Genomic DNA, 11,660 nt, shown 5'->3' with positions numbered 1-11,660 from the left:
AGTCTCTTTTTGTGTATGGTGTAAGGAAATGATCCAGTTTCATTCTTCTGCATGTGGCTGTCCAATTTTCCCAACACCATTTGTTGAAGAGACTGTCTTTTGTCCATTGGACATTCTTTCCTGCTTTGTCAAAGATGAGTTGACCATAGAGTTGAGGGTCCATTTCTGGGCTCTCTATTCTGTTCCATTGATCTTTGTGTCTGTATTTGTGCCAGTACCATACTGTCTTGATGATGACAGCTTTGTAATAGAGCTGGAAGTCTGGAATTGTGATGCTGCCAGTTTGCTTTTCTTTTTCAACATTCCTCTGGCTATTCGGGCTCTCCTCTGGTTCCATACAAATTTTAGGATTATTTGTTCCATTTCTTTGAAAAAAGTCGAAGGTATTTTGATGGGGATTGCATTGAATGTGTAGATGGCTCTAGGTAGCATTGACATCTTCACAATGTTTGTTCTTCCAATCCATGAGCATGGAACGTTTTTCCATTTCTTTGTGTCTTCCTCAATTTCTTTCATGAGTCTTTTATAGTTTTCTGAGTACAGATCCTTTGCCTCTTTGGTTAGATTTATTCCTAGGTATCTTTGGTTTTGGGTGCAATTGTAAATGGGATCAACTCCTTAATTTCTCTCTCTTCTGTCTTGTTGGTGTATAGGAATGCCACTGATTTCTGTGCATTGATTTTATATCCTGCCACTTTACTGAATTCCTGTATGAGTTCTAGCAGTTTTGGGGTGGAGTCTTTTGGGTTTTCCACATACAGTATCATATCATCTGCCGATTTGGATGCCTTTCATTTCTTTTTGTTATCTGATTGCTGCGGCTAGGACTTCTAATACTATGTGGAATAGCAGTGGTGATAGTGGACATCCCTGCCACGTTCCTGACCTTAGGGGGAAAGCTCTCAGTTTTTCCCCATTGAGAATGATATTCGCTGTAGGTTTTTCATAGCTGGCTTTTATGCTATTGAGGTATGTACCTATACTCTGAAGAGTTTTGATCAAGAAAGGATGCTCTACTTTGTCAAATGCTTTTTCTGCATCTACTGAGAGGATCATATGATTCTTGTTCTTTCTTTTGTTAATGTATTGTATCACGTGGATTGATTTGCGGATGTTGAACCAACGTTGCAGCCCAGGGATAAATCCCACTTGGTCATGTTGAATAATCCTTTTAATGTACTGTTGGATCCTATTGGCTAATATTTTGGTGAGAATTTTTGCATCCATTTTCATCAAGGATATTGGTCTGTAATGCTCCTTTTTGATGGGGTCTTTGTCCGGTTTGGGGATCAAAGTAATGGTGGCCTCATAAAAGGGTTTGGAAGTTTTCCTTCCATTTCTATTTTTTGGAACAGTTTCAGGAGAATAGGTATTAATTCTTCTTGAAATGTTTGGTAGAATTCCCCTGGGAAGCCATCTGGCCCTGGGCTTTTGTTTGTTGGGAGATTTTTGATGACTGCTTCAATTTCCTTAGTGGTTATAGGTCTGTTCAGGTTTTCTATTTCTTCCTGGTTCAATTTTGGTAGTTGATACATCTCTAGGAATGCACCCATTTCTTCCAGGTTATCTAATTTGCTGGCTTAGAGTTGCTCATAATATGTTCTTATAATTGTTTGTATTTCTTTGGTGTTGGTTGTGATCTCTCCTCCTTCATTCATGATTTTGTTGATTTGGGTCATTTCCCTTTTCTTTTTGATAAGTCTGGCCAGGGGGTTCTTAGTCTTGTTAATTCTTTCAAAGAACCAGCTCCTAGTTTCATTGATCTGTTCCACTGTTCTTTTGGTTTCTATTTCATTGATTTCTGCTCTGATCTTTATTATTTCTCTTCTCCTGCTGGGTTTAGGCTTTATTTGCTGTTTTTTCTCTAGCTCCTTTAGGTGTAGGGTTAGGTTGTGTATTTGAGACCTTTCTTGTTTCTTGAGAGATGCTTGTATTGCTATATACTGTCCTCTCAGGACTACCTTTGCTGTATCCCAACGATTTTGAACAGTGTGTTTTCATTTTCATTGGTTTCCATGTATTTTTTTTAATTCTTCTTTAATTTCCTGGTTGACCCATTCATTCTTTAGTAGGATGCTCTTTAGCCTCCATGTATTCGAGTTCTTTGCGAACTTCCTCTTGTGATTGAGTTCTAGTTTCAAAGCATTGTGGTCTGAATTATTATTATTATTATGCAGGGAATAATCCCAGTCTTTTGGTACCAGTTGAGACCTGATTTGTGACCTGGGATGTGATCTATTCTGGAGATGTTCCATGGGCACTAGAGAAGAATGTGTATTCCGTTGCTTTGGGATGGAATGTTCTGAATATATCTGTGAAGTCCATTTGGTCCAGTGTGTCATTTAAAGTCTTTATTTCCTTGTTGATCTTTTGCTTAGATGATCTGTCCATTTCAGTGAGGGGGGTGTTAAAGTCCTCCACTATTATTGTATCGTTGTCAATGTGTTTCTTTGCTTTTGTTATTAATTGCCTTATATAATTGGCTGCTCCCATGTTAGGGGCATAGATATTTACAATTATTAGATCTTCTTGTTGGATAGACCCTTTAAGTAGGATACGGTGTCCTTCCTCAGCTCTTATTACAGTCTTTGGCTTAAAATCTAATTTGTCTGATATAAGGATTGCCATCCCAGCTTTCTTTTGGTGTCCATTAGCATGGTAAATGGTTTTGCACCCCCTCACTTACAATCTGGGGGTGTCATAAAGTAGTTTTAAAGTAATTCAAATCATCTTGAAGATTAAACAACAACAACAACAAGGTGAAGCCTCTGCAAATAGACCTTTTTCTTCTGGATGTACAACTTTTCTTTTTTTTTTTAATTTAATTTAATTTAATTATGTTATGTTAGTCACCATACAATACATCATTATTTTTTTTAATTGCATTTTGTTTTATTGCACTTCACAGATACTGTGCTTTTTACAAATTGAAGGTTAGTGGCAAAACTGTATGGAGAAAATCTATTGGTGCCATTTTCCCAATAACAATTGCTTACTTCATGTCTCTGTGTCACATTTTGGTTATTCTCATAATACTTCAAACTTTTTTTTTATTTTATTATGTTATGTTAATCACCACACAATACATCATTAGTTTTTGACGTAGTGTTCCATGATTCATTGTTTTTGTATAACCCCCAGGGCTCCATGCAGTACGTGCCCTCCTTAATACCCATCACCAGGCTAACCTATGCCCCCACCCCCCTCCCCTCTAAAACCCGCAGCTTGTTTCTCAGAGTCTATAGTCTCTCATGGTTCATCTCCCCCTCCGATTTCCCCCCTTCATTTTTCCCTTCCTTCTCCTAATGTCCTCCCTGCTATTCCTTATGTTCCACAAATAAGTGAAACCATATGATAATTGACTTTCTCTGCTTGACTTATTTCACTCAGTATAATCTCCTCCAGTCCCAACCATGTTGATGCAAAAAATGGGTATTCATCCTTTCTGATGGCTGAGTAATATTCCATTGTGTATATGGACCACATCTTCTTTATCCCTTCATCTGTTGAAGGGCATCTCAGCTCTTTCCACAGTTTGGCTATTGCGGACATTGCTGCTATGAACATTGGGGTGCATATGGCCCTTCTTTTCACTACATCTTTGTCTTTGGGGCAAATACCCAGTAGTGGACGCACAACTTTTCTTAAATCAGCTTTCTGGACTAAAGAATTTAACCAGCCTCCATATTATAAATGTCAAGTCTCGGGCATGACAAGTGACTAAATCAATAGTGGGAAAGGATTTGCTCCTCTCCCACTGACACCTGTAGTCTCAGTGTCATGGGCATGTGACCTGTGTGCTCACCCAGGGCCTGTGCTCAAAGGCCTCCACACTTGATTTAATTCTCTGCTGTCTTGAAAGTCTTACACTTTTTGAACAATGTGCCTGCATTTTCATTTTGCAGTGGGCCCCTCAAACTATGCCACCAATCCTATTCAACCCCATTTACTGCCCAAGGGGTAAAGGGTACAACCCAGGTGGACAGCTGCCCTAGGAGGCTGCCTTGGGAACTGTGGAGGGCCATCAAGTTACCCTGACAGGAGGCTGGCTCTTCAGAGAACCACCTTCTGGTAGAAATATAATGAGCAAATTTAAAATCATTAAAAATTTAGCAGATACCAGCTTAGAAAACATGAGGTATCCTAATTCAATTGAAAATACCAGAACAAAAGAAAATGAAAAGCTTGCATTTTTTTTTCAAACCCTACCAGCTGCCTGTTCTCTCTTGTTTATCTTGGCATTTGATTCTTTATTTGGTAGCAAATTAATCTGGGTAGTGATCCCTATCGTAAGTCTTCTGAGAGGTTGAAAGGGCTGATTTTATTACAAGAGGTGAATTCTTGGATGCCTGCGGCCTGTTGGAAGATCCAGAGCAGGCAGAGCAGATGCCTTTTGTTCTTTACAATGTCAGTGGTCCAGAGAACTAATGTCTTGTATCTAAACAAACAACATAGGCAATTCCAGCTCCAAGCTCCTTCTCTTTGTCTTTGGCATTGGAAACAGCAACTGGGATCACGCTGGTAATCATTGATCAGACAGGGAAAAGACACAGAGATAAAGTTTGCTCTTAACACCTCCCCATCTCTTTCCAGGGTCCCTGTTTCCTTGTTGTAAAATGCCTCTAATCCTCAGGTCCCCCTCTGCTCAGATAGTGCTGTTGGCTCTCTGGTGGTCTCTTCCTTGGTGGGTTGCCTGACTGCCTTTCCACCTCCCACTTGCCAAGCCCTGCAGCCTGTAACCTCAGGACTCCACCCTCAGCCCCTCGTCCCCGGAAAACACTAAGCAAATAGGACAGCTGATGACTGGTGACATGGCAATGGCAATCGAGGAATGCTTGCATTTCACAAGAGGAGACTCCCAGATACAGAATCTGCAGGCACTGCTCCAGACATGGGGGGTCCTAGGGGTACTTCGTTCTACACGTGACAAGGACATGATCCGGAGTAAGATGGGCTGGGAGAAAAGCTGTCGAGATCTACTTAAAACAATATTATATTTTGTTTAAATGTTTGAAAACTTACATTATTGCTGGGGGAAAATGATGGTTTCTTCCACTGAAACTGTCTCAATACATCTCCTTGCACGAGTTTTGCTAGCAACTGAGAGAAACTGGTGGGTCTCCAGGGGTGTGGCCTGACTTCCCAAAGACGTATCTCAGTGGCATTGGTGTATTTGCTCCATTGGTTTCTTATTTAAAATAAAAACAAGAAAATTAAAACTCTTTAGGAGACTAGGCAATCAGAAACCCCAAGGAATAAAGGTTATTCCCAATCAAATATTAAAGGAGGTCAGCATCAAACTAGAGTTTAGACAGTCTGGACAAACTGACAGACTTGGAAATGGGTAGAAGGAGGGCCAAGTGTCCTGTCCAGCGAGCCTATCTGGACTGTCCCCACCTTTCATTGTTCTTGAGCTCCCTTACAGCTCCCTGAGTGATAGAATGCTGCCTGCCATGCAGTTGATGTCACCCATAAAACTCCAATGAACTGTGTCCAGTGGAAATGCAGTTAATCTTTGCTCTGGGAATATTAACCCATTTTGCTTTTATTTGTAAATTCATGTTAGGGTCTCTGATTTCCTGTGTGTGTATGTTGAGTTCTTGTTTGAACCGATTGTGGCACCTTGGTGGTTCCCTCATTAGTTCATGAGATAAATCTTTAACATGCATTCATTTTAAAATTATATGAGAATCTTTATTTTATCTTTTTAAAAAATTCTTTGTGTAACCAGATTCCTACTCAGTAATCTGAGATGGTTGTGACAAAGGCTCTGTTTCTTTTAAAGCTGGTATGGAATTGTTCAAATTTATCTGGACCATCTGTCCGTAGAGTTCAAAGTCCTTCTAAAGGAAAAGTTCTTTTCCAGGTGTGCATCAGCAGCCAAAGACCCTAAATGTCTGCATTTGCAGCCAAAGAGTGAGAGTTTCACAGTGGTTTTTATGTGTTTGTTTGTTTTATGTTTGTCTTTATTTTTGTTTTTGGAGAATAACCTCCATTGGATGGAAAAAAACCCATGTGTTTTCAGTTTACCTCCAGCTTTTATGAGGAATGATACTGAATTTTATTGCCTTTTCAGCCTTTGTGGTAATATGTGTTTCTACATGGCTTTTTTAATGTAGTGAGTTGCATTAATAGAATTTTCTGGGGTCAGCTCAGGCCTCATTCCTGGTTACAATTGATTTTTAATATTCAATTTACTACTGTTTTATTTAGGATTTTCACATATGCTTATAAGGAGAGATTAATCTTTTTTTTTGTTTTTTCATCTGTGAGGCTTTGGTATCTAGGTTATACTAACCTCACAGAATGAGTTGAGGACTTCCAGTTTTTTCCTAGGCTTGGAATGAGTTTGTACATACAATTTTAACAGGTTATTCAGATCTTCTGCTTCTTCTTGAGTCAATTTTCATAAATTACAAATGTTAGAAAATTATCTAAGATTCAAAATTATTGGCATCGTATTCTCTGGTGATATTAAAAATATTGACTATATCCCATACTTATATGTTCTTTTTCATTCTTAGTATTGTTTCTTTATGTCCTCTCTATTTCTTTTTTCCAGGATAATCTCACTCAGAGTTTGCCTGAGTTTTTTCACCTTTTCAGAAAACCAGCTCTCTTTCAGCTCTCTTGATGTTTCATCCTCCTTATTTTTGTCTTCTTTCATTAATCTGAGGTTGTCTTTTATCTCTTGTTCATGATATAGAATATACAAGAACAGCTCTGTGCTCCTTAAAATGTTTTCTACTTGAAAAACTTCATTATGCAAGCACAACACAAGCTCAAGGTCAAGAGATATTTCAAAAAGGATTCTTGCCATTTTGATTGATATTCAAGTACAGTTTGATAGAAATTATACATTCAGCCAGTGGTGGTTTCAACAGGGCATGGATTACATTGGAAATGTCACCTGGAACAAGATAAATAGTAAACGCAGGGGTACTAGATGAAATCATGAACACATATTCGCTCTGACAATATAAACACTTGTTTCCAAATTCATTTATTCAACATTCATACCAGAAGTATTTATGGAGTACTGTCAGGATACTGAAGGTTCACTGGTAGATAATACCAAGGATTCCCTGCCCTCCTCAAGTTTGCACTGGAAACAGATAATAAATAAGAAACTAAAAAAAATGTGTAATGCAATATCACATAGAGTTGGGTGTTCTGAAGAAAATAAATCAGGATCAAAAGATAAGGGATAAGTTGTTTTACATTCTCTCCTGATGTTGAAGGATATCTAGTAATGAATTTACTTTTATATGTTTTATGGACTTTGTAAGTCATGTCTAGGCAGAATCAATGAATATAGTGGTGGAGAAGGCAGTTGGAATCATTATAAAGTTCTATGAATTTTTGTCGACGTCAATACCACCCTGAATGGTTCCGATCTCATCTGATCCTGGATGTTCTATGAATTTTTATAGACTAGGTTAACTGTATGAAACCGATAGACTTGACTTGATTTTAGTGCAGGAACACAAAATAAACATTAAAGAGCAGACTACTTTATCTACTTTGTGAAATATGTTGGGAGTTTCAGCTAAACATCTGAAGATCTTAAAAGATTTTATTTGCTAAAAGCACTGTAAATTGCGTAATGCCTAATCACTCTACTTGCATCTTCATTTGGAGGCCCCCGCAGAAGGGCAGCATCTTTTGGCTACAGTGACTTCTGCTAAAATTAGTCCTGGAGGCCCTCGCCCACATTTACCAGGCATAGCCTAGGTTTATCCACCTAACCCATCTCCTCCTTACCCCCTTTCTTCTGTGCTCTCTTCTGATTCTGTCACAAAGATATTTTCTGTGGGCAGTGGTAGGGTTGATGTATGTGCAAATTAAATAAATAATACACAAAATACACCCTTCTACTTAAATTTTCTCCTTTTGAATATGAATACATGGATATGTGTTCATGGTTTCAAAATACGTTTTGCTTAAATTCTCCAATTTTCCTTGGGGGATATTAAGCCAGATCTCCACTGACAAAATGAAGCTGGGGACATAAGATATTGACAGTTAATTTAGGTAAAAAAATGAAACCAGATTTTCTAAAATTATGTAGGGAATTTAAGAAAAGTTTCCTCCCATTGTGACTGGATTGTTCAGGTAGTTTTCTCAATTATTTCAGAAACTGTGATTGCAAATGTCTAGTCCTTTTGAACTATAGTCACTTCTTTGTGATCTCATCTCAAATTTAGTATCAGGAAAACCAAACTGACGTCCCTATTGGAAGTGAAGAAAGAGAGACACAGTTTCAAGAATCATGTATTTTTATTTGAGTTACGAATTTAAGCAACTATATTGAACTCAAATAATTACAGGAATTCCTCCTCTAAAGCACTTAAGCAGATGAAATGCAAAGAAGAAAAGGACTAAAAATTAAGAGAAAATTGGTAACCTTACCAATAAAACATTCTTCCATAAGTCATTTGATATCTGTATCTCTCAGTTTAAAAAAATAAGTAGATGGATGGATGGATGGATGGTTGGATGGATGATGGATGATGGATGGGTGGATAGATGGATGAATAGATGATGGACTAAAAATAGATAAATGGAGGAGTCCATCATTTAGAATGACTGATTTTGGATCACTGGAGAGTGAATAAATGATTTTTGTCCGTTTTTCCATCCAGTACACCCCTAAAGTGGTGAATGTATTTTCTGAGTATCAACCTGAACCATGATTTTGAACAATACATATAAAATAATCTAAATATTCTCTATCTTATGAGAATCTATATCCAAATGGAGAGGCACGTTAAACCACATATACCAAACCATAAAAATGAGAATCAAGTGAAAAATTATGGGGCATAGACTCTGGGCGCTGAAGGCATTCAAAGATTGGTGAAGTCTGTTCTCTAATTCAACATACTTGCTACATTACTCCTGATCCAGAGGAGAAGGAGAACGTAGAGCAGATCAAAAATGGAATAAGTGGGTCAGACCCTAGAACAGAGGAAAAGTCAACATCAGAGTAGAATTGGTAGGGAGGCCCAGGCCTTTGAGACCTTCTGGGTGTGGATCCACTGTCAACTGTCTTAACATTCACGCATGATGCCTGTCATGGTCGGTTTTACGTGTCAACTTGACAAAGCTATAGTACATAGTTATTTAATCAATTACTAATCTAAGTGTTGCTATGAAGGTATTTTTTAGATGTACTTACATCCACAATTGCTTGACTTTAAGTAAAGGAACTTATCCTCAATAATATGAATGGACCTCACCCAATTGAGGGCCTTAAGAGCAAAAACTAAGGTTTCTCAGAGAAGAAATTCTGCCTCAAGACTGCAGCATTAACTCTTGCTTGAGTTTCCAGCCTGCCAAGCTGACCTACCGACTTCGGACTTGCTAGCCCTGACATCGCATGGACCAATTCCTTAAAATAAATCTTTAATAAAACTTCAAAAATATTTATCGGCGCTCTCTTATTGGTTTTGTTTCTCCAGAGAATCCTGATGATACGGTGCCTTATTTCAATGTAAACAAATATCCCACTGGTATGGGACACAGGTGCAAACCTAGATGTCTGTTGTAGCTTGATTTTTATGACAATTTTTATGGATATTTTCAGGACAATATGGGATGCTTGGTGATGATTTGATGGGGTTCTGAAATTGGGCAAAGCAGGTAAAATGATTGGAAATGAGGCTACATGCATGGTCCTTTAGTGATGTTTTCCACCTAACCTGCCTTGAGTTTTCAGTGTGGTGATGTTTATGAGAGAAGAAAAAGCACATTCCTTGCCAACTCTTTCCACGCTGCTCCTTCCGTAATGTAATTAAAGCTTTCTAATATCAGGGACTTAAATACTTAAAAGATTTTCTTAAGGGAAGGCAAGAAATGTAAAGCATTTCAATTTTAATTAAAAAGAAGAACCTCATTATGTAAGTGGATAAACTCTGGTGCTGATAATTATCAATTCAAAAGAGCAAAAATAATAATTTCTAGTTGGGAAATAAGTACTGGTTCACCCCCTTATTTAATCCATCAAATTTTAATTTTCTTCTTATTTATCTAATTGAAGCATAGCTGCCAGCTTTAGGAATACAGAACTCCATCCTTCTGCTTTGAAAGGAGGGGGCTTTCTTCTCAACTGTCACATAAGCAATTAAAGCCTCTGAACTGGGTGCTTTTAGATAGATTTTTCTCCTTTCCACTTACTCATCTTGCCAAAAATAAGGAGATTCATTAACCTCACACTGTTAGGAAACAGAGCTTATCACTGAGGAGTCTGGGCCATGTTCCTTCTGTGTGCTGTGAAGGAAGGATTGCTTTTCCTAAGGAAAGTACTAGTCCAGGAGCCTCCACACCAGGTACCAGCTGACTTCTTCCTTCTCTGGTCATCCCATGGCTCAGTTTCCCCACCCAGTATGATTAACAAAGCCACATAGAGTCTCTACATAATAATGTCCAGTGGCGTAGTGATCAAATGTTGCCAAATAATGGGCATGGCATTGGATTTCTTTTACTACAGAGTGGTATTGAAGACGTTGGGGCTCCTTCTTAGCAGAGTGGGGCCAGAGGGGAAGCAGCTGTGCGATCCAACAGCATCTCTCTAGCTTATTACGCTGACGTACAGTAAAATTATCCTGAAAAAACATTTTAAGTAGCTAGCCACTAGGGTTCCCAGATGCCATAACAGTTGATAGCTATGTTTTTAGGATTTGCATTATCTTTTCAGCTATTGAGATAATTAATGATACTCTATTTGAGCCCCATCAAGCTTTGGAAGTGTTTCAGATGAAAACGATTTTTTTTTATTTTTTTTCCTTTTCTTCCTTGTTTTTCCTTTTCCTTGCTTCCAGGTGGTAGTATCCTTCAGAGTAAAATCTGGCCAGCATCTAAGCATCCTCAGTCAAGGTTTAATCAGAGTCTCAGCAAAATATCAGGAAGGCAGACTGAGAGGCAGTGTTTTAGCCACTGAAGCAAGAAATGTCAGCTAATCTCCCAGGGAATGCTACGGTGACAAACCACACTTACCCTGGACACAACGCTTCTCTCTGCACTAACAGGAAGGTGAAATTCTTCTGAGATTAACCCTCTGGTCATGACGCTTGGGACATCTCGAATAAAATGGGACTCAAAGGTGAACTGTGGGATACCATAAAGGAGGAGTAAAATTGCTTTTTCTTCAGAGCAAGTGGGGTGTCTCAATCTCAGCCCCTCTGATATTTGGGGCCAGGTGACTTTTTTGGTTGGAGGAGAGCCCTGTGTATTGTAGGGCACTTAACAGCACTCCTGGCCTTCAGCCCTGGATGTCAGTAGGACCCTCCCTAGCTGTGACAATCAAAAATGTCCCCAGACACTGCCAACTGCCCCCAGGAGGGTTGGGGTGGAGCAACATCAGCCCTCGACTAGAACCACTGCCCTAGAAGCTGGTCTCAGGTTGACCTCATATGAGAGATATGGATCAGATATTACTGTTGAATTCTAAATACAACATGTAATTAAAACTAGAAACACACTTTTCCCATCTCCAAATGCTCCTTTGTTGACCCCTTTTTTTCTGCAAATAAATAATCACAACCCTCACTGTTAGAACTGTCATTTAAAATAGTGATGTTGACAGCATTTGCCTGTGACACAAAGACACAGAGCTTGAAATCTTGTGCTCAGAGTACATGTGATGAGTGTTTACACTT

Source organism: Eumetopias jubatus, unplaced genomic scaffold (assembly GCF_037043125.1).
Source record: "Eumetopias jubatus isolate StellerSeaLion01/CBP00866 unplaced genomic scaffold, mEumJub1_p1.0 scaffold_78, whole genome shotgun sequence".
Classification (NCBI taxonomy): Eukaryota; Metazoa; Chordata; class Mammalia; order Carnivora; family Otariidae; genus Eumetopias; species Eumetopias jubatus.
Note: the sequence above shows the minus strand (reverse complement) of the source record.